Source organism: Zosterops lateralis, assembly GCF_965231275.1.
Source record: "Zosterops lateralis genome assembly, chromosome: 3".
NCBI lineage: Eukaryota > Metazoa > Chordata > Aves > Passeriformes > Zosteropidae > Zosterops > Zosterops lateralis.
The window spans coordinates 100,780,338-100,806,091 of record NC_139764.1 but is presented as its reverse complement, the minus strand read 5'-3'; positions in this window follow the sequence as shown (position 1 = coordinate 100,806,091).

The window sequence follows — 25,754 nt, the reverse complement described above, 5'->3', positions numbered from 1 at the left end:
ATTTCACTACTAGTTATATTCAACTATAATTAATTAAAGGAGGTAAAAAAAGACAATTCTTAGTTTGTTAAGTTATGTTTGTATTTAATTTCATAAAATAAATAGCAAAATATAAATGAATGGTATTTAGAAAACTGTACAGGAAAAAATAATATGGAGGAAAAAGTAACTCAGAATGAAATGCATAAGGAACTGAAAACTGGATATAAACAGGGAGATATCAACAACCTGTAGAGAATAAAAATAATGAAAGCATGTTTGTATTTGAAAAAAAAAATCAGAGTTTCAATAGAATAGTGAAGATCCTTTTAACTTGGCCTGAAGGTAAGACAACCTTTGACTTTTTAAGTTGGCTTCTATACTGGTGCACCTTAAAAATATTTCATTTACCAAAACCATTGAGCAACTACTATGCCATAAAAAACACTGATGCAAATAACCTTTGAAAGTGAGCCCATTTTTTATTCAGGAACTTTAATAAAACTTATAGATTTTTGCCACTAGGCAATCCAGTTTGAAGGTTTGGGCACATGCAAGGCTTTGTCTGCATATAAATCATTACTATTTACAAAGATTTATGGAAATATGAAAACCAAACTTTCAAACACTGAGAACTAACTGCATATATTCTCAAAATATGCATGGCATAAATTTACCTTCCTTACCCAAAAAGAATGTATTTTAATTTCTTTAGGCATGCATATTGACTATGTTAATACACTTGTGACTGCTCACTCTTGGAAGAATTGGTATCTTTCACTCAGATACTGTGCAATTCTGTTTTGTGAATGGCTGAGGCAGATGTTCCTGCAAATGAACAACTTGCTGTATTTCAGCATTTCTCGCTGTAACTTTTGAAGGAAACACTATTCTATTTCACAAACTGAAGGCTTCACTTTTGTTTTCAACTTTCACTGGGTGAAAGGCATCACACTAAAAGTTAATGTTTCCTGAAGTAGCTCTCATTCTTCAGATTGAAATAATGTAACAATTTAGACTACTGCCAAAATGCTTTTGGTGTCAGAGCTCCTCCACACAACTGTGATGTCACTGTAATTATGGTAGGTCACAAAACTTTACAGGGAGGAGTAGTGACACTCTACTTGATGCAAAAAAGAGAAACATTCATGTTCAAAGTAAAAAGACGAGAACTCAGAACTGCTTTTGTTGTGTCTATTCTCTGGTTGGTCTTGAACAAATCATGAACACCAGAGGTACTCCTTTGGTAAGGAAACACGTATATATTTGCTACCCCATACTGAAAGTTGGAAACTCCTGGGATCATTTAGGGGAAGTATTCATAAAGCTTAGCTCAAACCTAGCCTAAACTGCCTCTGTACTCCATTTTAATCAATGGAAAAGAGTCTAATTTAAAGTATTTTTTTTTTGTGACTACTTCTTAAATTTGTGACAGATTTCATGGTGCATTTAATATAACAGCTGATAGAGAAAGACAGGTGTCTTCACAGGTTTACAGGACACATCGTAAGCAATTTATTTAAAATGGGTGAGCTGGCTTGCCTCAAGGCTGTCATAAATGAGTGAATTGCTGTCCCAGCACACAATAAGCCTGTGGAAGTGCCTGATTTGCCAGAGGTATTGGGGGCAGCCAGCATATTCTGACTGCAAAAAATTTTCTGCTTTCATGACCATTTTTAACCATTCCAGAGGTTTTTTGTTGTTGTTGTTGTTGTTGGTTTGTTTTTTTTTTGTGTGTGTGTGTGGTTTTGTTTGTTTGTTTGTTTGTTTGGTTTGTTTTGTTTTTGTTTTTGTTTCTTTTTAATGAGCATAATGGAAGTCCAGCCTCACTGGACTACATTTTCAACATCAGTTTGAGATTCTTTCTACTAGCACCAGTTCCTTTAGAATAAAGCACAGTAAGACTTTAGAGTCCCACTGCCTTCTCTTTCCCCGTCCCTTCTCTTTCTCTCTCTCTTACGCATAAAAAAGTTATTATTAAAAAATAAAATTTTCAGTAATTTTTTGGACCCCCATGTGAAAAGTTGGTAAGTGATTACAAAAGTAAAAAACAAAACAACAAACATGAAATTAGAAACATTCATTTCAAGAAAGTTTACCTATTTCACAACTTGACCTAATTAGATTGATAAAAAGTGCAGTAGACATCAAGGTTACTTTAGAATAGGGCAACAATAAATACCTGTAAAAACTTAGAGTAACTAGAGGAAATAACATTATTCCCTTTGATATTTACCTTTTGTTTATTAGTGAAGATAAATTACTTTTATATTAATACGCATCCTTAATAGAAGATGAAGGATTATGAATCACAATTAAATGTTTTAGAAACATGTAGGAACACAAATCAAGGATGGAAGGGACACTGCCCTCTAGCGATGTCATGCAAAGTTAACCTGATCATGCATCAATAAAATTCCTGGCGGTATTATAGAGAAATAAACACAATTCTCAAACAATACCTAGTGCATTAAACTTCAACAGACCCTTAAACTGGGAGGCTGATTTTCTGATCCATTTAAAAAATAATCCTATCAATGAGATTGTGCTGCAGTAGGAGATAATCTGCTTATACAGAGACAGACATATCTCTCTAAGCAACTGTAATATTCTCATAGAAAAAAGCATTGCTGAACACAAATATACTTATTTCTTCAACAAAAAAAAAATCTACAAAATATAAAAGAAAATTAATCAGGCTAAATTAATAACAATTATACATAATTTCTTCACTGTTGGCTCTGACCTCTATCATCTGTGCTGTTGTGCTTTGCTGTTATGATATTATTACACATAAACAATGCTGAAATGCTCATCATGATATACCTGTTAATTTGACTCCACTCCAGGATAAATCTTCTCTTCTATAAAAGAAAGCATAGATGAGCTGCTAACCAGAGCACTTTTACTTTTCACAAAAACAAGCTATCAGGGATCTCAGGTAATGCTACATGGTGCAGGCAAATATTTCTTATTTAAAGAATGTAACCTGATAGATCAAGTACAATATTTCTAATGAATTCAGTACCTGTATAAGAATGACACTTTTTAAAATTTTGATTGCTTCACTAATGGTTAATAAAATGGATACATACAATCGATATGTATTCACCAGTAGTGAAGCAACTAAACTTCAAAATACATAATATAGTTATGAGATGACTCTTTGATGAAATAAGATCAGAAATTATTAGGAATATTGTACTAGAACAACTGAGAATCCATTCTATGAAAGTAATTGCATTACTGAAAGAGTTAACTACTATTTACCTGAGAAAGGAGAGGATTTAAGATTTAAATTAACTAGGGGAAAGCAAGGATGTATAGAACAAAACAAATATGCTACACAATAGGATAGGTTTTAGATATTATTTTATGCCTAATAGAAAAAGAGGAACAAAAAAAAAAAAATAAAACAAGGCACAAGGAACGAGGGAATAAATATTGATATTGCTGCAGCAATTGACTTGACATCATAATCTCTTGTCAAGCTGCACAGTGTCTCTTGCTCTTGTATTGAAATACAGCAGCTCCAAATGTCATCCTAATTATACTGGTGGAGCAAAATGTCCTTAGGGAAATATAAAATGGAAATAAACAAACAGTTTTCCCATGCTGTGGGAATGGCACTAACACTTCCATATTAGTGTCAAGGAGTATCATGTACCACTTGGATTTAAAACATTAGCTATTATTTATTTATTTGGCTGATTTTATCTTTATTTTTTAATAGATATTAACATCTGTGATGATGATGTTTCTCTGAAAAAAAAAGATTTGTTATGTCATTATAATTCTCAGATTGATTTTTTTTTCCTAACATGATTCTCGTGAATCAGGAACATATGATCAACTCCTTTAAACAGATGAAGAAAAGAGGCCCATAAAGAAAAAGTCTGGAGCTTCAGAAAAAATCCATTGCTACTTATAATGGGGAGACAAACACAACGCAATTTGTCCTGGAATGAGACACATAAACAGAGATAAATTTCCTTACATAGGTCTAAATGGACACATTTCCAAACAGGGCAGTGCTATAAAACCAAGATACTTTTCACCTTTAGGGAAAAGAAAATGCAGTAGCCATAAAAACAGAAGCAGTAGTACTAGTAGTAGTAGCAGTAGCAGCAGCTGTAGCAGTAGTAACAGTAGTGGTAACAGCAGTAATAGTAAAGATTGTGACCACGTACTCCCTGGAGTGGCTCTTCCTTGACTGGAAAGTGTTGCAGTGAAATAGCACAATCTGCAGATCAGAAATTTGCTGGAAGGGACAGTGTGATGTTGACAAGCATGCAGAGCAGATCATCATGATTTTCTTTGCTAAATTCTTGCAGAGGGAGTATCTACACCTGGGGCTCACAGATACTCATTTTCGTACATTGAGCTACCCCACAAGCTTTTATCTTTATTAAAGCAGGGCATTTTTTTTTTTTTTGGTTATAGGGGAAGTTGCCCACAGAAAATTACTGTCCTCTCCACAGTATGTACAACCTATCATGTTTTATAGAGTAATTCACATTCGCTTTCATCATAAAGCTTTCAAATCACACAGGAAGGAAAGTTGTTCTCAGAAGTGGAACAAGAAGGTTATGTCAAAAGATGCTATCTCCATATGTCAAAATTATTTCCTTAGTGGAAAACTTGAGAATAAATGAAAGGTCGGAGTGGAGCCAGGGGATCCACAACATCCTCTTTTCCTCACAGAAATTGCATAGTTTGGATCAACAATATTTTTCCTACAAAATCTCTTCAACAATAAGAAACATTTTTACATGATTGCAGTAACTTCACAGATGTGCAGACATGGGCTTTTTGAATTTATTTTGTTGGTGAGGTCTATTTCTCTCTTATGAGTTACAGTCTCCCACTTATTACATTTTATCAGACCAGGAAGCATGAAAAGAATTTTTAGATTGCCTTGATTTCTTGGACATAGCCTCAAACGGCTGTCCTTTGCGGTTTTGTGGCTTTTAGTTGTTCTGCTTAGTTTCAGTCTTCTCTTAGTGCTAATAGAATAACCTGAGCCAGAAGAAATTTTTGTGTTGGAAAATATATGTAAAACATAAACCTTAAAACTATTACCATGCAACAAAATTATCAGTTGAGAAGCCAGTAAATATAAGCTACATTATTGTTATTTTACCCCAGTTAAGAAAATTTTGAACAATATCTAAAAAAAATGTTGTTACAGAAGAACAATATTGAAAGTAGCAAATAACTTCTAACTGTGCCTTGCATTCACTGGTAATGAACTATGGACAGAGGTTTATAACGATATACCATTACATATAAATTTTACATATATTTATAGATATATAAATTGATATATTATGCTGTCATTGTATACTGTCACATATACATATTAAAATATGTATTACATAATGTATTGTAGAACATCTAAGGCACAATATGCATTATTAAGTATAAAATTGTTGAAATCTATAAAGCTTTTTCTTTAATTCTGAACTACATTTCCTTAATGTCTATAATTTATTAGAAGCAAATAGATAAATGAAATCTATCACAAACTTCTAAATATATAGAGACTTGAAGCTAATTAATTTGAGTCATTTAATAAATACTATGCTTCTTAACCCCACAAAAAAAAGCAAAAATCAAACACCTTTCTATCAAAGTTGTGCTAGAGCTCTTATCATTGGAGATTCTCAGCAGGTGACTGGAGAAGGTACTAGGTAATCTTATTGCCACTCTCTGTTCCTCAGAAGGCTGGGTAAGATAATCTTTTGAGCTTGCTTCAAACCTGAGCTGTTCTATAATTGTATGAAAAGACAGGAACTGTAACTGGAATGGTCAGATAGATGATTTGCAGAGATTCCAGACAGGGTTAATGAAGAGAACTGCAACACTGTGAATTGTGGAACAGTAGGGTTATGGCCTCCTTGTGCACCAGTTGTGGAATGTGAAAAACTTTTGAAAATTAAGTTTGCAAAATTTAAATAGCTTCTAAATAATAGCTCCTATCATTCTAAGAAGACATTTGTAAACCAGCCCTCAGTCTTGCTCCCCATTCCAACTGGAATGTTTACTTTTGAATGGAAATACTATCTCTAACACAGAAATTAAAAGTCTAACAGGTCTAGCTACTGGATGAGAGAAAATCTCCAAGATGACATCCCATCAAGGTGTCTGAATGCTTCTTATGGCCTTATTGTCTATTTAATGACTTGTTAAAATGTAATCTTTTACTGAATGTTGGGGAAGACCAGGCCTAAGCATGTTTTTTACCAATACGTCTTGACAAATGTACATAAGTAGGATAATCTATGTATTTAACATTCGCAAAATTATGATCATCTGGAGTTAACAATTTAAAATAATGATCCCATTTATGAAACACAGGTGTCTGTATTTAAATAAAATACAGTTACCATTTATTTCACATTTGATGAAACACACTGATGAAATGAATGTTTTGGGCTGTTTAGGAAAAAAATTAATTCATGAAAAATCAGTCAAAACCCTTAAATTCTCATTAGTATGTATTTGAGGCATAGGAAAGAGACAGTTTGTTACTGAAATATCTGTTACCACAGTGCTTTCATGTTTTCCACTCTCATGTCCACTGCACCATTGGATCCTCTTTAAGGAATATAAAGAAAATAACATCCCTATATGTACTTACAGCAGGGAATGCTGCAGTCAACTGACTACACCTCCTGACATGGGACAGAGAGGTAATCTTTCATCCTGCTTTCCTGTCAGATAACAGAACAAAAGTAGGGAGCAATTTTTGCCATCATGTCTGTATGTCTCCCTAATCATCACTCTCAGTAGAGCAGCTAAAGTCAGCAAATTGACATTAATTTCACAACATTTCCAGCAGGTACCTCTGGGTCCTGTACATTCAAGCAGATCCACTGAAGTCAACTGGATTACACTGTGACTCAGTTAAAATCATTGAGCCCTTTCAGAGCTGTGAGGTTCCAAGATTAAAAATATCATACGCTACTTAGGCATATTATGATTCTGTCAGACATCCACACTTTGAGAAAGAAGAACATTTCAAAATTCAGACTTTTATATATTCTGCATAAACATGAAACACACAAGAAGCATTTTCCAAAACAGAACTATAGAGCAATCTATGTTGGCTTAGTCTGAAAACCTGGATTGGAACATGTTGTGGTGTGTTATTTGGGTTTTACCAGTTTCTGTATGCATCTGTTTTTTGTTTTACAATGGTTTGTCCCATACCCCCATGTTAAACCCTTCTTGGTTTCCCCCCAGTGCTTGTCAGGTGTCGATCACAATTATGGGTCCTGTCCATCACTTTACAGCCTCACCCTGATGTCTGGAAAATTCTAGAGAAAACGTTGAGCAATTGGCAGGGTCCTGGTTCTCCCCTCCCCTGGATTTATTGATTTGTCCTATTGCCTGTCATTTATGTTCTGAGCCACTCCCCTCACCCATTGGATTGGTCCCAAGCTGTCCCCTTCCCCTTTCCCCACTCCCATACTTAAGGTGCTGGACAGAGAGAAAAACCTGCTTTTGTGGGTTCTCTCCCTGGTTGTGTACAACTCCTTTGGGGCTTAATAAACCCCAGCTGAATTCCTCACAAGAGTCCTCCCTTATTCTTCGCCACTGTTCATGCTTCTGTTGAAGACAAGAACCCACAGGATCAGGGATGTGTCACAGCACACAGACCCGTACCTTTCACTGCAGCTCCGGTGCCAGGGCTGGACAGACGACCCAGACAGGGGTCCCGAGAGATACACCGGATCACCTCAGTAACATATTTTATAATTGAAATAAAAAAGGTTTATTGGCTAGTATAATGAATTTCTGCTTCTTGTCTGTGTGATTTCTCTACAGTCAGAATGTATCTGAGGATTAAATGAGGAGAGGTATAAAAGACTGAAATAGAGACAGAATACTGCAGATGAAAGGCAATACAAAATATTTTGATATACGTGATTTGGGTAGGACGAATTAGAGTCTGATACTAAAGTATCTGGCGTGCATTAATTATGTGTTTTAACATTTGGCCTTTTGAATTTGATTTTATTCTTCTCATTTGTTGCAGAAATTTGTTCAGATACTCCCTTGCTTCATATGTCCACCCACAGAAACCAAGAGAGAGAGAAGAAAAAGGTCAGAAGTGACTAACAGAGAGCGGGTTTCTGGACTGAGTTCTCTTACTATAAAGAGTATAAAGAGAAGCAGTCTCTCAGATGACATAACTTGTTGTTGAACAGTCATTTTAGAAAGACTCTTCAATATCATCTTTAGCAAACATGTCCTCTGTATAAATTCAGCTATATTATTTTCTTGGTAAAAAACCCAGAAATTGGAAGGGAAGAAAAATGAAATAGAACTGTGTAGGAAACTACACTCTTTCTGGAACCTCACTCAAAGCAAGAATTGCCTTGGACGTTTTTCTAAAAGTTTTCAGTTGTGTGCATTCCAAAATATTATGTAGCATTTGTTCTTTTCTTTTTGGTTATAACCTGAGCATTGAGATATTGTTTGGTTATACCTGAGCAGCTTGTGAGAATATTCTGCTACTTGGTAGAGAGATGCTGGTACTTTTGTCTTCTTTGCAATAAAAGGTGGGAGGACATGATATAAGAAATGCAGGTTTTTTTACTTAGTTTGAACACTTCCACTTTTTTCAAGAGTTCCCTAGTGCCAAAACCAATTCAGGTAGTAAAAGGTCAACACGCTCAATGTCCCCATTAATTTTCTGTTCACTAGTGAGTGACTCAATTTCTTCTAACCCCTTCTAAAAATGATGTAGATTTGAGACATTTCGTGCAGCTTCTGTTGGAGTCCAGGGCATCCCTCTGGGTACTCTGAGAAGTCACAGACCTCAGTCGAGAAGCCTAGGACCCGAAAAAGAGGGTCTGGGGTCTGTGACTTCTCAGAATGCCCAGAGGGATGCCCTGGACTCCAACAGTTTCTTTTCTTTGCCAGCTAGCTGACATGAGTATCCTTACATGATTTTCCTCACATTTGCTCAGCACTTGTGATGCCACACCAGGACTGGACCCCCCAGTATAAGAGAGATATGGATGTACTGGAGAGAGAGTGACAAAGAGAAGGCTCAGGGGAATCTTATTCATGCTTACAAACTGTAAAGACAGAGAGAGGTTCTTTCACGCACTGTACAGTCACAGGACCAGAGATACTGGGCACAAACTAAAACACAGGAGAACCCATCTGGACATCATGAAACACCTTTTTACTATGATGGTGACTTATCACAGGTCATCCAGAGAAGTGGTGGAATCTCTCACTAGGCCGTGGAGATATTCAAAAGCCACCAGGACACAGTTCTGGATACATCACCCTGTTCAGTTGGTAGAGTTTGACTAGACGACCTTCACAGTCTAGATGGCTTTCCAACCTTAGCCATTCAATGATTCTGTGATTTTTTATACAAGTCTTAAAAATAACATTAGAAAGTTATGTCATATTCCATTGATTCCTCAGTTAGAAATGTTATCTGTGGTCTAAACTTCATTGGATTTTCAGATATAAATCTAGTCTATAAAGGTGTATTTCCACATAAAGAATTAAATATGATAAATTTTATGCTTAGGAGAAAGAAAATGTTTCTTCTGTTCTTTGATTTACAATGGAAGGAATCTCTTCTACTTGTATTTTTTTTAAATACCTTACGATATGCAATGATTTGAAAATTTTTTTAAAAATGCATGTGGGTATATGTTTGAACCTTTACACAGTATGTGCATATGATCCAATCATCTAATTCAGACAGAACATTCTATTTCACTTTACTATTATTCAACTATATAATTATAAAAACTTTAATTTTGCATTCTTTTCTATACTTGTTCAGGAATTAAGTTCAGTAGATCTTTTTAAATGAAGAAGGATTATTTTATTTTAGTGGTCATTGAATCTTCTGTATGTTTGTAATGAACAGTATCAATCATTGGTATGATGAACCTTGTATTCCCTAATTTTATAGAGAAACAAAGACAATTTCAAAAGGTGCAGCTTATTTTCAACCAAGCCTGTGTCTACAGAACAGTTATAAATGAGGTGATTTGGGACTGCAAACCCCACAGAATTTTTAAAAATACTGCAACATCCAAAAGCATGAGATCCATCATACAAAAGTAAAGATTTCATCTCAGGACCTAAATAACATATATTTCTACTAGTTCTCCTATGGTGTATCTTTAGTTTGAATATTTTCTGCCTTATGAACTAGACTAAAATAGGATGTGCCTGTTCCAGTAATGACTGGAACTGACACTGTGTACATCTTCACACTGTGTTCCTGAGGACAGTAGCCTATAAGCCCATGATGTGAGTCTGGTTTATACCTTTCTGCTCTTACACAGGTACAGCAGATTAGCCTTTCTAGCTCCAATAATGGACCTGTGCATACCTGGCATCCTGAAAATGCACCATGTTCAGGCTGGCACACTTGAAATGAGACTTTGCTAATACATCACTGGGTCATTGAACTTCTGATCATTGGTATTTCACTTCATGCTAGCTGATGTTTGAAGCATGATCAAAAGTTGTGAACAGCTACAATAAAGAGAATAACACTGAGATCTCCTGTTCCCTTACTTTTTTTTTAGGTATATATTTTCAGAGTATTTTTAAAGTAAAAGTGTATCACAAGAGATGAAGTAGACATTTTTCCTTGCAATTATTCCCTTTCAAACAATAACATTTAGACCCCAAAATGCTGTAAAGATTTTACACTCCACTTTTGAAAATCTGCAGGGGAAATACAAATGTTGGATTTGCAGATTTAAACCCTATTCATGGAAAACAAATCAAACAAGTTATTGTTATCAGAATGAGGAGGTCATACCCTCATGTTCCATCTGCTCTTAGTTGCACCCATTCCTTTGGCTAGGGAGCCAATGATACTTACATGAACCAAGAAAAATAAATGAGGAAAAATATAAAAAGTTTTGTTCTTTGTTACAATGGAACTGAAGCCTTAAGGAAAAGGATTTCACATTCAAGATGCTGAAAGGAGGTGAGGTGCCAAAACAAGGAACTGTTGAGTCAGCTGCTCCCTGGAGCAGGTCTCTTTAGACTACAGTATATCATGGCTTGTATTATTTTCACTGAAGCATATAATTATCTATATTATATTACGTGAATCACATTCATGAAAGTGTAACTTAAATCCTTTCACACTCTCAGATCTAAATGCCCAACTTTGAGATGTTGAGACTTTCCTCTTCTTATTCAGGAGTAATAATCCCGAGTTTGTTCTCTCTGACATCTGTACCAAAAATCAAAATGTGTCAACCATTCTGACAAAGTGTGTACTGAAAGAGATCTTTTCTCTGTAAAGTATCATTTAAAAACCTGATGTCAATTTTTTTTTCTTTTGCTTGTTTTTGAGATATCAACCCAAATCTGCTGGTAGCTAGCTCTTCCTCCTGGGCTGTGGAGGAGTCTTCTTCATTCAGCTGAATTCCTTTACTTTATATTGCATAAACAGTAGCCCTTCTGGGTTGGGTCATAGAAAAGCTTCTACTCCTGGTTGTTAGTATTCGTTGTATGTGGATTTTAGTATTTTTTTCTATATGTTGTTTTAAGTGTTTCTAATATTTGACAGAAGGTGAGTATGGAGTCAGAGGATCCAAAATGTGGCTTAAAAATTTTAGGCATCTTGTATATAAGCTTTTTTATAATATGGAAATGTTTGATAAAATTAAAAAACTGACAAATAATCAGGGATAAAAAGACAAAACAGAAGGATTTCAGATAGGATTGTTCCTTGTGGGACTTTGCTAGCAATGACAAAGTGATAACTGGGAAAGAGAAGGGAAATAATCTAATAATAGTTTTTATGCTTAACACAAAAAAATTTTAGACATTTCTTCTCTTTGTAGATGGTATTTCTTTAAACTTTTAAAGAATTAAAAAATATATATTGTTAGCAACACTGGAATAGATTTAATCTTTATCTGGCATACTTCAGAAAAGTCAGTCTGTCTAAGCAAGAATTGAACTAATGTCCACTTTTTGTGTGGTACTTATAAGCCACTATGTTCCTGAACAGCACCATTATTTAAAGAGAAAGCCAAGTATAGGATTTTAGGCCAAATGACAATTGAAGAAACAGGCCAGCTTACAGGGTTTCACAACCTTCTTCAATCTTTTGTATTCTCAGTGCCTTCTTGCAAAAGCCCTGCACACAAGGACTGAATTCACACATTGCAGCCTTAAACACATCAAAGATAGTGAAAGGTGTCAGTCTTGCCATCCATAAGCATTTGTCTGACTAACAGATGAATTCAATATGACAAAGGTCAGAGTTTTTTTCAGATCCTGTCAACAGTAATTTAAAATCAGTGAAGCTGGTTAACATTTTTAATTCCTGAGGTAGCCAAAATTATGTCTGTCATCTAGAGTGTCTTTAACCTTGAAGTTTGACAAGTGAACCCCTGTACTTTTGATGGTCTAATTAGCAACCTGTTCAAAATGCCCAAAGTGACTATTAGCAGGAAAGGTTAACATAGTGGTTGCTGTCTTTCAGCCTCTTTGGGTAAACTTAAGGAAATCTTTAGTTTATCAGGTATTTTTTGCATAATCAATTAATCATATGCTTTGGCATTGTGATTTAAAATGTCACCCAAATGGTCTGAAAATTATATTTGGAAATACTAAAGAGCAGTTGGTTATGAAATTATATGAAAAGTCAGGAAACGTTGCCTCAAGTTTTTTATTAATTAATTCCTTGACAGTGTTAAAACAGGTAGCAGGCAAAGTACTTTGCAGAAACCAAATATAGCCAAACTAGAATCAGATAAATAGGAACTGGGCTGGGCATGCTTAGAAGTTCATCTATTTACTTACTGTTATATGTAATGAAAATTTATAGAACAGTTTGAGGGAAGGGACCTTAAAGATCATTTAGTCCAACCCTCTTGTCATGGGTAGGGATATCTAGCACTAGAATAAGTTGGTCAGAGCTTCATCCAAGTTGGCCTTGAACACTTCCAGGTGTGGGGCATCCCCAACTCCTCTGGGTATCTTGTTCCAGTGCATCACCACCTTCTCAACAAAAATTTTTTTTCTTATATCTAATCCAAAACTTTTCTCCTTCAGTTTCAAGCCATTCACCCTTGTCCTGTCCTTACATGGTAAAAAGTTCCTTGCCACCTTTCCTATAGGCTCCCTTCAGGTACTGTAAGGCTGCAATTGCATCACCCTGACATCTTATCTTTTCCAAGCTGAAAAACCCCAATTCTCTCAGCTGCTCCTCACAGGAAAGGTGCTCCATCCCTCAAATCATCTTGATGATCTCCTCTGGAGTCACTCCAACAGGTATCTTTTCATCCTGTGGTGGATGCAGCCCTGCAGGTGGGGTCTCACCAGAGCAGAGCAGAGGGGCAGAATCCCCTCCCTCACCTGCTGCCCACACTGCTTTGGATGCAGCCCAGGACACCTTTGACTTTCTGGGCTGTGAGGGCACATGGCTGGGTCATGTCCAGCCTCTCCCCCACAGCACCCCAAGTCCTCCTCAGCCAGGCTGCTCTGGATCTGTCCATCCTCCAGCCTGGATCGATACTGGGGGTTTCTCTGCCCCAGCTGCACACTTTGCAATTGGTCTTATTGAATCTCATGAGATTCCCATGGGATCAATTCTAAAGCTTCTCCAGGGCCCTCTGGATGGCATCTCATCCTTCAGGTGTGTCAACAGCAACACTCAGCTTGGTGTCATCTGTAAATTTGCTGAGGGAGCACTCAATCCCTTCCTCTACATCATCAATGAAGATATTAAATAACACTGGTCTCAATATAGATCCCTGAAGGACAGCACTTTTCACTGATGGTCCTTTGGGACTCTGGACTGTTGACTTTTTCCTTCTGGATCTGACCTTCCATCCACTTTGTTATCCAGGTAAGAATCCACCCAAACCATATATAGTGGATAAGGTGATCTTCATGGGTTACTGCCTAAAGACATTGACAGTACAGTTCAAATGTCTAATGTGAACAGTAGGGAAAGAAACATGTAAATATAAAATGCACAGAAGAGAAGATAGAAGACAAGTGAAAAATAAAAAGACAGAAAAGTAATTTCAAACAGCAGGATTAAGGTCCCATCATCAACTGCATTGAATATAACTTGTACAAGTACAGAACTACAACTACAACTATATCTCTCTTTTAACTTTAACTCTCCGTACTCACTATGATTTTGTCCATCTAGTGGACAGTTAATGGAAAGAATTTAAATAGATATTAAATTAAATTATATTAATAAATATAATTTACTAAAAAGAAAAATCAGTTAACAAAGGGTTGCTTAAAAAGTCATATAAGTATAGAATTATACCCTCCTGAATAATTCCATAAGAACAACGTGGGAAATAAGTTTAGGTTTTGAGATTAGACTGTGATACCACATGTAAGAAATTTTCCACATGCATGTAATGTCTCAGGCAGAAAAGACAGATGCAGAAGAGAAGAGTCATGCTGAGAAAACTGAAGAATGAAGGGCAGCTATGAAGACATATATGAAAGGGAAGAAAACACTGAAAGTGCATGGAATAAATAGAGCAATGTAGCTATAATATATGCAAATGTTGGTCTGGGTTAGAGGCAGAAGGGTCATGCTGTGTCTGGTGCTATTCCACTCCCCTTTCTCTTCAGAAATGATGACTGGAGCAAAAGTGAATAGAACTGTTCCAGCAGCAAGCTGGATTAAGCAAGCATGAATTGTATTGTTTTACTGAAATTAATGGAGCTATCTGAGGCTTTTATCTGGACCAATGAATAGAAACATGTGAAAACTTTGACAGCTGACAAGGGTGTTAGAATGAATCTCTTTTCTTTTATAAAAGGAAAATATTAATGAGCTTGAACTCTGAATACCTATCTTATACAAAGAAGTGAGATATTTTCTAGTTTGTCAGTCTTCAAAAATAGACTGCAAGAACACAGAAAATGATGTGTCTACATTGTCAACTTTCTGGTTTAGTGATTAGTTATTGAAAATCTTTTAAAAATCTGAAAGCAGTACCTGTCAATTCCTGCTCTCCCTCTCCCCATCAGCATCAACAATTTTGTGTACATTTAAAAATTTTCAAATTACAAAGGCAACAATAGCATTAACTGCATAGACCATGCTTTTAATTTCATTTATATGGAATTGTCCGGTTACTGTTTTATTTTTATTTTATTTCCAGTTACGGTTTTATTTTAATATATCTCTTTATATATTTTTCCTGTATGCTAAAGATTGTGACTTCACAGGTCATGTATTCTCAATGGAATTTCTTTCTTATCTCAGTAATAGGGACAATCCTAGAAACATATTAATGTGATTTAATCAAAAACCACATCTAATTTCTGCATGGCTTGGTATCTATTCTTCCACCCATTCTCCTGGAACTGGATACCAACCTTACCATAGTGCCTTCCTCTTCTTCCCTTCCTACAATGACTACTAGGACACAGAAATCCATCTCCTCCATGAAGGTGGCAAAAACCATTTCTTATTCTAGGGTGATTTTGAACATCAGACTGCTTCAGCCATGTTCCCAAATTGCCCAAATTTTCCTGGATCAACTGCTATTCAAATCGTAGTACACTGAGAAAGAAAAGTGTGTTCATTCCCACTTAATATAGCAATCAAATATAGTCCCCCTTGAATGAAAAAAGAAATGCACAAAGTTATGACTTGAAGGTTAAAACAGCTCAAACATTAAACTGCATGAGTCAAACCCACTCCCATAATAATTCCAATTAAGACAGAGCTCAATTCAGCTCCATATGTGGAATTTCTAGACCATACAAAATGTGATTGTATTTAGTAATGCATTTAAATCAATACTGCCTATAGTAATATATTTCAAGTGAATACTGTCTGCAGATTTTTAAGAGATGGAAGCTTATAGAAATGGTCTTATTGTCACAATTTTCACCACTCTCATTTAGTGTAAATTGTTCACTCAATCTGCAAAATTGTCGCTAAAATGGCATCTCTTAGAAATAGGTTATCCATTTTTTGTATTATCTTCACAGATCATCACACAGAAAAAAAAAAAGCTGGTTGCTAAATAAACAATTTACAAATAAATGTTACTGCTTCCAGTCCTTTTACTTATAACCCTTGTTTCCAGCTTATTTGTTTTCAGCTTTACAGGGAAATATATTCAGATATTGTTTGGAATAGATTATGTGTAGTTTCATGTGACTCAGGCTGGCTTTTTCTGTGCTGCATATACTCCTTGTCTTTTTAATTCATGTACAGCATAATCTGTCATTAATCTTATCTTGTGAGATAAGAAGTAGATGTATTAGGAATGCTGGTGGAGTAAGATGCCTTGGAAGAAGACTAATAGAGGTGATAATACACATACAAAACCATCTGCAAGGCTAAAGTTTATAGGATACAGCAGTGATGAAATGGCAAGATAAAGAAAGACAAGTAACATTAGCACAGAATGATTAGTGAAACACTATTCCATAAGATCATAGCAATAACATAGTGCCACATGAAAAATCAAATAAAACCTTTGGGGTAGAAAAGGAAGGGCATTTGATAAAATTGGGGAATATAGACACTCAGGGGAAAAAAAGAAAAAAAAAAAAAGTCCACAATATAGGTATGTTAAATGGATATTTAGTAGACATTAACCAAACTAGAGAGATCTTTGTTCCTTATCACAATTAGATTTTTCTCCTAGTTCCTGTAGAGAGATTCTGCCTGGATTTTAATCATTCTAGACCATGATGGACTGATTTTATTGCATGAACTATTTTCTCCTGCAGTGGAATAGAGATGATAAACTTTTCAAAATGCAATAGGAAGGTAATTTCTCTTTATTCAGGATCAGATAAAGCTGCCTTAACACCCAGCTCTGAATAATAATTTCATACCCATTCCTTACATCAATTACTGAACTGCTTTCAAGAAAATTCTGGATTCTAAGTATGAATCCTTGCAAATTTTAAGTATATGCCAAATGAATCTATGGGAAAATGGGTGGATTTTTAGCAAAATAATATGCTCTTGGTTATCCAGACCAAAGCAGTTTTGACCCAGAACCTGAAGGCGAGGGTAACTGAGGTTCTCGTTAATAGATCCCTTTGGAGAGATGAGAGTGAAATAGCACAGAGTGACAGGTGGATGGATAGATAGATAGGGTTTATTTTAGAACAGCTTTCCCACAATGGAAAGAAGAATGTAGTCTTTTTGGTTATCATTATCCATAGCAATATAACAACATAAAAGTACAAAGCCATCACCACCCACAGCTCCAGTGAGAAGACTTGATTGTTGTAATTTCATTGGTGGCCTGTTGATCCCTCAGGGGTGGGGAAAGGCCATGAAGCACAAAGTTCAATGATTTAGTATATGCTGAGGGTCAGGTGGAATGCCCAGGTGTGTGAGGGATCTTTGATGGTTTATGACAGTTTCTAGACATGGCAGCTCCTTCTCACCCAGCGTAGTTGAGCTGGTTATGACCCATCAGAAGGAATGAATATGTCTAGAATCCTTCCCTGAAGGGGATTTCTACACCTGAGTCAGTTGTGTAAGAGACAGCATTAGCATGATAAAAGACATTATTCCACCTTCACAGGGTCTGCCTCTTCACTTATCTGGCTCAAACCCAGCAAGTAACCTCCAGTGGTGTCTGCACAATCCCTCTGCACCTTGGCTTTTACCTGCATATCATCAGCAAAACACCCTCTGGTTTTGCAAATGGCCAATTATTTGAGTCATTAACCCTTAACATTTCAGTCTCTCACATCATCATTGCATCAAGTGCAAAAAGCTGTGTCTCATCTGTCATGATGTCAGATTGTGTCTCTGAGCTAGAACTGTGGTCAGCACAAAAGTTAGCCTGACAATTCTCCTACTGGTGCTCTTATAAATTACTACCTCCTTGTGACAGGTGGGATACAAAAGATACCAAGAGATCTTAAGGCATGAAAAATCTACTATGATTCTAAATCATAGTCAAAATTACATATAATGTCAAAATAATCTTCTAAATTAGAGGTCACAGATGGAAGAACTTGTAATTGTCAGAGCTGAAATTAAGATACAATTTAATTACATTCTTATATCAAATATGAAGACAAGAAATGTTGCAAAAATCTATAACTCTGAAGAAAAGGTTGCTGTCCAAAAAACTTTAAAAAGTGGAGGTATTTATTGTTCTACTATTGAAGATCATTTAACTTCAGCTATGTAGGTAGACATAAAGTAACACCACAGGCCCAGACTGCAATAAAATTTTCAGGGAGCAAATTTGGGGCTTGCTAACTGCTTCTGACCAAAGGGTGCCAACAGAGCTGATAGAAACTAGGAATTGCTAAGTTTAGAATGGAGTAGACCTTACAGCAATTTTAAAAAGGAGTCTTACATAAAAAACGTGAACAAATAACACTTGGCTGCAAATATATTTTTTTTTTACTTAAGGAATTTGAGTAATTGTAATCAACTCCTCACTCCTTTTAATGCCACTTATACTGCCTCCATCATGGATAGGTGCCTATCTATATTTCAGGTATAGTAGTGGAACAACTTGAGATAGATTGAATTCATGGGTTTTCAGTCTTTGACTTCAAGACAAACAGGTTTTAGAACTGAGAGCAAAAGTATGTTGGATGTTTGCAATATATGCAGTGGCCTCCAGGAGCTTGTTTCAGTGTTCTATGTCTTGTTTTTGAAATATTTTCACCTCTCCTTAACAATGGTCCCGTAAAATTTGAAAATTTTGGATTCAAGTAAAAAATCCATTGAAATCAACAAAGATACCCTTGGAAGTTCCTCCATCACCAATGAGGAGAGGACCTGAAAAAGGCAGTGGGCTGGGGGTCAGGACCCTACTTATATTGTCTATCTGCAGTGTTTGCAGTCCAGATATAACTCAGGTTTTGTGTATGATGTGAGCACTGGAGCCCAGAAACAAGAAAACAATGATATCTGAGTATTTCTTTGCTAAAACCATATCAGAAAATAACAGATTCCAAGTACAGCATGATGAGTACAAATGCAGCTAATTTCCCCACTCTTCTGTGAAACCATTCTGTCCCGTTTTGCTGGGAAAGACTGTTGGTTAACAGTAATTATGGAGGTATTTAAAAGACATGTATTAATGGTGCTTAGGAACATGGTTTGGTGGTGGTGGGCTTGGCAGTGCAGGGTCCATGGCTGGACTTGATGATTTTAAGTCTTTTCCAACCAAAGCAATTCTGTTATTCTATGGTTCTGTGATCAGGCATAGAGCGAGAGGGAATTTGTTTGTCCAAGCCAAAACCCAGCCATTTTTTGATTAGCAGTTCAGTGGTAAGGAAAACTACATACCACTCCTTATCCCTAAATCTTGCTTTTTCATAACTGGTGTAGATGAAGTACAAGGCCCTGAACATCCTCTGCAATACAGTCTGAAGAAATGTTTTAATGTGGTTTTGGATGTTTAAAATGTGGACGTTCAGAGAGTTTTGCTGTTGAAGAAAGTCTTGGACGCCAGTTTAATGGACGGTGTAATCCACTGAATTCAGCAGGTAGTTAAACCAACCTGTGGAGAAGTAAAAATAAAAAAAGAAATTAATTCACATGAACTTGAATCTAACTTGCATGGCAAAGGTTTGATCCAGCTCTTTGCAAAAGCCTTTAATGAGGTGTTTTAAAATTACTGAACTGTGATAAAACAGTAAATGCCTACACAGACATATATAGACACAAACCAGAAATTATATATACTCACATACATATATATATATATATATATATATATATATATATATATATATAAATATTTAGTAAGATCAATATTATTAGAAAGCATTTAACATGCTGGCCTTTATATTCCCAATCTTAATATTCTTGTCTAATTGCAGCATTTGGCACTTTACTAAATGAAAAATCTTTTCTTCTAGAGGTACCTTGTCATGGTTTATCACATGAGAAACTAACATAGCTGTAAGTTGAAAATTACTCCTGTATCCAATCTTCTGGAATACTTGCTGTTTCTATCCTGGCATCTATTATTGTATCAGAGGTATTTAATTTTTTAAAACAGCAGTATTTTCAACATAGATACAAATTGATTCATGTGTACTTATTTGGAAAAGAAAACCTACAGGCACCTTGAAAGATAATAAACTGATGTTGTTTTGGTTGATAATATAAAAGCCATAAAACAATTTCATATATTAAAAACATAAAACAACTGAAACAACACTACTGAAGCTAATATTAAAATTAATCTAGAAAAATCTTGGATTTAGATTCCAAAATGCTTGAGATTAGAATGAATTCTTGTGATTAAAAATAAATAATAAAAAAGATCTTTTACTAGTGTAGCTTAAAGAATGCAGACTTTCTTGGGGACAAAGAAATGTAGTTAACTTGTGAGGACAGACCTTGTCCACTAGTGTATGTGCAGCCATAGTATATTTGCAGATATTTCTGCATGTTCTTTTTGAAGAATGCATGATGGAAGTTTATAGAAACATCTGACAATGTGCAGATAGAAGAATCCAGAAACTGTATACTGGAAATACATTTACTCAAAGAACCAACTATTTTAAAATCACCTGTTATGCAAATGAAAAGCTGGTGCTATATCAGTAGTTTGTAGAAATTATAGTAGTAGTTAATATTTGACAATTTGTCCAACTAGCCAAAAAATGGGTAAGTCATTTCAATAGATAGCTAAATTACAGCTACATGTGGAGTAGAAAGATCAAAATTTGATTTTTCTATTTAAAGTCTGTTCCTTAATATAAACAAATGACAATGGATCTTTTTGGTACCAAAGATATATTTCTTCTTAAACATCATTATCTTCTGAGCTGTTTTATCAGCCCGATGCAAGTGCAAACTTGCAATCCCTCTTAAGGTTGTAGCAACAACACAGTTTGGCTTAAGTGACTCTTGCAAAGTGTCAGTTTTGCCTGCCTCAAGATATGACTATAATAAGCAGGACACTATTTGATCTCTTATCTAGGTTATCAACACTTGGGGGAGGGATAATACTTTCACTAAAATGAGTTATGAAAAAGCAAACTGCCTGAGGTTGTTAAAACTGATAATAAACATTGATCTGCTGCTAAAATGAATTTAGAAAAGATGACCAATGAAGGAGTGGGAATGAGATTAAAGAATATAACTATAATATTTAACTATATGAAAGATATTCTTGCAAACCAGGCAGTACAAATATGCCTTTATATCCAATGGTAGATGTGCATAATAACAATAATAAAGCCTAAAGTAATTCAAAATAATTGATATAGATTAGAAAATCATTGTTAAACACATTACCTATGGAGATTGTACAATTTGTATTAGACCTTATTTTGAACAGGCATCTTCAGACAAAACCAGACAAAAACATTCTGTTAGACTATGTCTAGACTCATTTGGTTATGTCCCTGAACAGGGACACAAACCAAATCATCTCCTGAAGGCACTTTCAAGCCTGTGCTTCTATGCCTTCTTTGCTTCTATTCCAAAAAATGACAGCTTGTGTATAAATTGTGAAGCGTACTGGAACATCTATTAATATTTTTTCTGGAGGAATCTTTTGAGAAAGAAATACTACCTGAAGTTTTGTCTACTTTTATAAGGCAAGAAAAAAGGGAAGGTGATTCTGAATGCTGTTAATTGTCTGTTGCTGGTGGCTCTCACTTCAGTAACATTCAGTATTGCACTGAGACTATTTTTCCCTTGCAGAAATGGTACTTCTTTTGCTGAGTTTTGTATTTTTCACTTTTTTTTTTTTTTTAATTCTTGTTTATAGTAAGCCTTAAATTACTTTTCCCTTAGCATTGCTGTCCATTATTGCTGATTGCATTTGTAGAGGAAATAAAGAATTCTGTGCCTTTGCTTTTCATATACCTCCATAACATGCTGTATTAAATGTTTATGCTTTACATACAAAAAATAATGATGGAACTAGCCTTGGTATTGGCAATATAAAAAGAAAAAAAATAGTTGTTAATCATTCTAGAAAGCAAGGTTGTTTTCCTTTGGTCTGGGTAACACTAATTATTTCTGCCTGAAATACATTCAAGGCAGCTGTATAGGAAGTTGAATTGTTTAGACTTCGCAGTTTGTTTTTTGTTTTTCTTTTCTCCTTAACTTATGGGGTTGTTTGATTGTTTGTTTTTAAATCTGTTGCAAGACAGCCAAACCATAAGCTTATGTCTATCACTTAAAGATACACAAACAGATAAGATGGAATTAGAATAACAGCCTTTAGCAGAATGGAAGACATAGTAAGAGCAGAACTAGCTCATGAATACATTTTATAGCTCTAGAAGGTTTTCTGAAAAACAACAAAATTGGTTTTAAAAATGTCATCAATGAGGAAAAGTAGAAAATCCTGGATTCCTCTTGCTAGTTATTGGAAAAAGCACAACAAAATTACTATTTCTGCGTAACCATAGATCAGTTTCTTCAAGAAGTATCCTTAGTATCTCAATTAGTAATAGCTTGGCTGATCTAAGGAAACTTGATCATTTTGCAATATATTCCAGTGTGCTGTACCATCCTAATCATTAGTCCTTCACTTAGAAAATGAAATGCTGAAATGCTAAAATGCTTTGCATCATTATGGCTTCATCTAATATTTCTGTTATCCTACTTCTGCATTTTAGCAGTGCATTGCTGTGCAGTGAGAACTGCCCATAACTAAGTGAGTTTTGGTACTGAAAATAGTGGTGCTGAATTGAGCTGCCTTCTTGCAGGTCCCAGTATGTGCATCAGGAGGACACATCTGACCCTCGGGCCAACAGCCAGAGTAGGAAAAATACTCTCTGTTCAAGGGAAGGCCCTCCAGTCTGAAATAAAGTGCAGAGAAATAGATGCTCATTTATGGAATGAAGCTGAGGATATCAAGACTATGACATATATTGTGAGAGTGTGCAAGGGCAATCGAAGGTTCAGAACCTCCTAGGTAGGATAGAGACCAGCAAGTGTAGAGAGGAGCACTGAGAATGACTATATATAATCTCTACTGCTTCTGTAAAAGTTCAAGAAATTCCACATAGCTCTGAATTCTGTCAAAGAAATCAGCCACTTTTTTTTGTCATTGAAGAATTCTACTTTTCCAGAGCTGGATTGTTAGGCCTATGATGGATGTATACAGATTTGCAATAAAATAAGTGCTTGAGTTCTGATATCTGTTTTTCCATATCCTTAGGGAATGAAGATGGATCCTTTTGGGAAAGAAAAGTAATTGACAAGTATAACTTTGAAATGATAGCTCTAACAGAAAAATATTAATTAAAAAGTCATATGTTTTATTTTTCTAACAAGATTGTTTATTCCATAAAATTACTGAGTCTTGAAAATTTGTTTCCAGATATATGTTTTTTTGTTTACTATTAGATAATCCTAAAAATAAAAGTAGCTTTAGAATCAACATTCTCAAATTGAAAATCTAATTTATGCTATTTTGTTTAAATTAAAGTCCATGTATCTTTCTGAACATGTTCATTAGTTTCCCCACATCCCTAATTCTTTGAACTAATTTAATGTACATTTTTCTCAAGGTTTTCATTTGGATTGCAGTAAGATAATGTTGTCTATTTTCCTCAACAACCCCTGAGTTCAAAAAACCTAGACTCTGACCTATCTGTGTTTACTTAACTCTCTGGATCATGATGTCTAAGCATCTCACAAATTTGGTGGCAATTACCTCCTTAACACCTTGCCATGTAGATGGAAGGAACTATTTCACCTTAAACATTTTGTAATAATTGATGGTCCATGTTTTAGAAATAATTATTGTAAATTTTAAAATAGCAGTATCTACCTAGAAACATGTTGATCTCTGGCTTGTCTAGTATAGAAACCCAGTGCAATTACTCAGAATACAGAAGGCAGTTTCTGGTTCTGTATAAATTGAGTAGATGCAATCACTCCTGTGAAAAACTGCTATCCACATTTTGCTGATTGGGAAGGGTTATAAACAGGAGCTAAACAAATAGGAATAGGTCACAGAAGAATCCTGCTATGAAGCCAAATCACTTGTCTTAACTTTAGGCTGTGGATTTAAGCTGGGGATTTACTTGTCTCTAAAATAACCTCTATGCTGCAGGCTGTTTTTTCTGAAATCGATGGCAATCTATGTTCATGGTCACTTATATGCATAAGTTATAGCTGCAGAAATACTTCCTATTAAAAAAATAAACAAACAAACAAAAAGCAAAAATGAAGATAAATGTTGTAATAATATAGAGTTTAATAATCTATGGAAATAAGCAAGAGATGAATTTATTTGCTTTTGAAATTAAGTAAAATGATAATGAGAAGTTCAAGAGATTCTATTAATATACAGTGGTTTTCACTTACAACATATTGCATGTATTTTATTTCCTCAGTTTTTTAATCTTTAATTCTATTCAGCCTTCAATATTAAATGGTTAACTCACATCTCAGAGGACAATTGAGCCTCTATTTCACATTGATTTTGACAAATCACTTACAACTGCATTATTAGCTCCAGATATAACACAGGACCTATATAATACAGATGCACATAAATAAATGTGATGGCAGAAGTGCACACCAAAGTGGTTTGGCAGCATAAATCAATGGCACGTTACACACCTCTAGTGACTCCAACAGTATTTGGATGCAAGTTAAAAAGGATTGAAAGGGCTATTTTTTCACAAGTACTTTCTACAGATAATTTTGTAATGTTTGGACATCCCTGAGGAATGGCAAGCAAATGCTCTGCTCTGAATTATATACCTGAAATACTTGAAAGGACTTTAAATTAAGATCTCACTAGACTCTTTGCTTTCTGCCACCCACATTTTCAGTTAAATCTCTTATCTACTGGCATTTTTGGACTTTGGTCACCATTAACAATACTCTTACGACATGATTGTGTCCATCTTATCTTTCTTAATTGCTATGGAATAGGTGAGGATACACAATAAGCTGCCTACCATTGTACTGATAAAAGTAATCTTGGAGCCAGAAATATACTAGAGAAGTTTCAAGAAATTTTTTAGAAATTTGGGCACATATCTCATAATTTTAAATGAATGTTGAACTTTTTGATATATTGCATTAATTGAATTTCCTATTTTAAGTATTTTTTGTTATATTTTATTACATATGTTTTCTATCTCTTCTCTTTTATTTCTTAACTAAAATGGAGAATAGCAATGTTACACTGTTCTTTCACATGTCAGATGAAAAATAACAAAAGACATAACTACATGTCATGGTTTAATCATAGTCAGCAATTAAGCACCATGCAGCTGTTCACTCACTCTCTCCTCTCCCCTGTGGGACTGGGGAGAGAATCAGAATTGCAAAAGTGAGAAAGCTCACGGGCTGAGATAAAAGAGTTTAATAGCTGGGGGGAAAAATTAAATAAAATAATAATAAATTGTAAAGAAAAGGAAATTATCAGGGGATAAATAAATCCTAAGAAAGACAAGGAATGGAAATGAAAATAATTGCTCACCATCAAATAGCTGACACTCAGTCAGCCTCTAAGGAGTGGCCTCACTGCCAAGCCCCCATCTAGTTTTTGTGCTGAGTATGATTCCATACAGTATTGAAGGTCCATTTGATTACTTGGGGTCAGGAGACCCCACTGTGTCACCTCCCAGGCTTTTGTGCACATCCACAATACTCACTTGGTAGAGCACAGGGATAAGCAGAAAAGGCCTTGACTCTGTGCAAGCTTTGTGCTATCAACACACTTTACATCACAAAACCAAAACATAGCTGTGAAGAAAATTAATTCTATCCAAAACCCACAGAAGGAATAAAAAAATCAATGGATTTACAAATGACAACTCAAAAAATA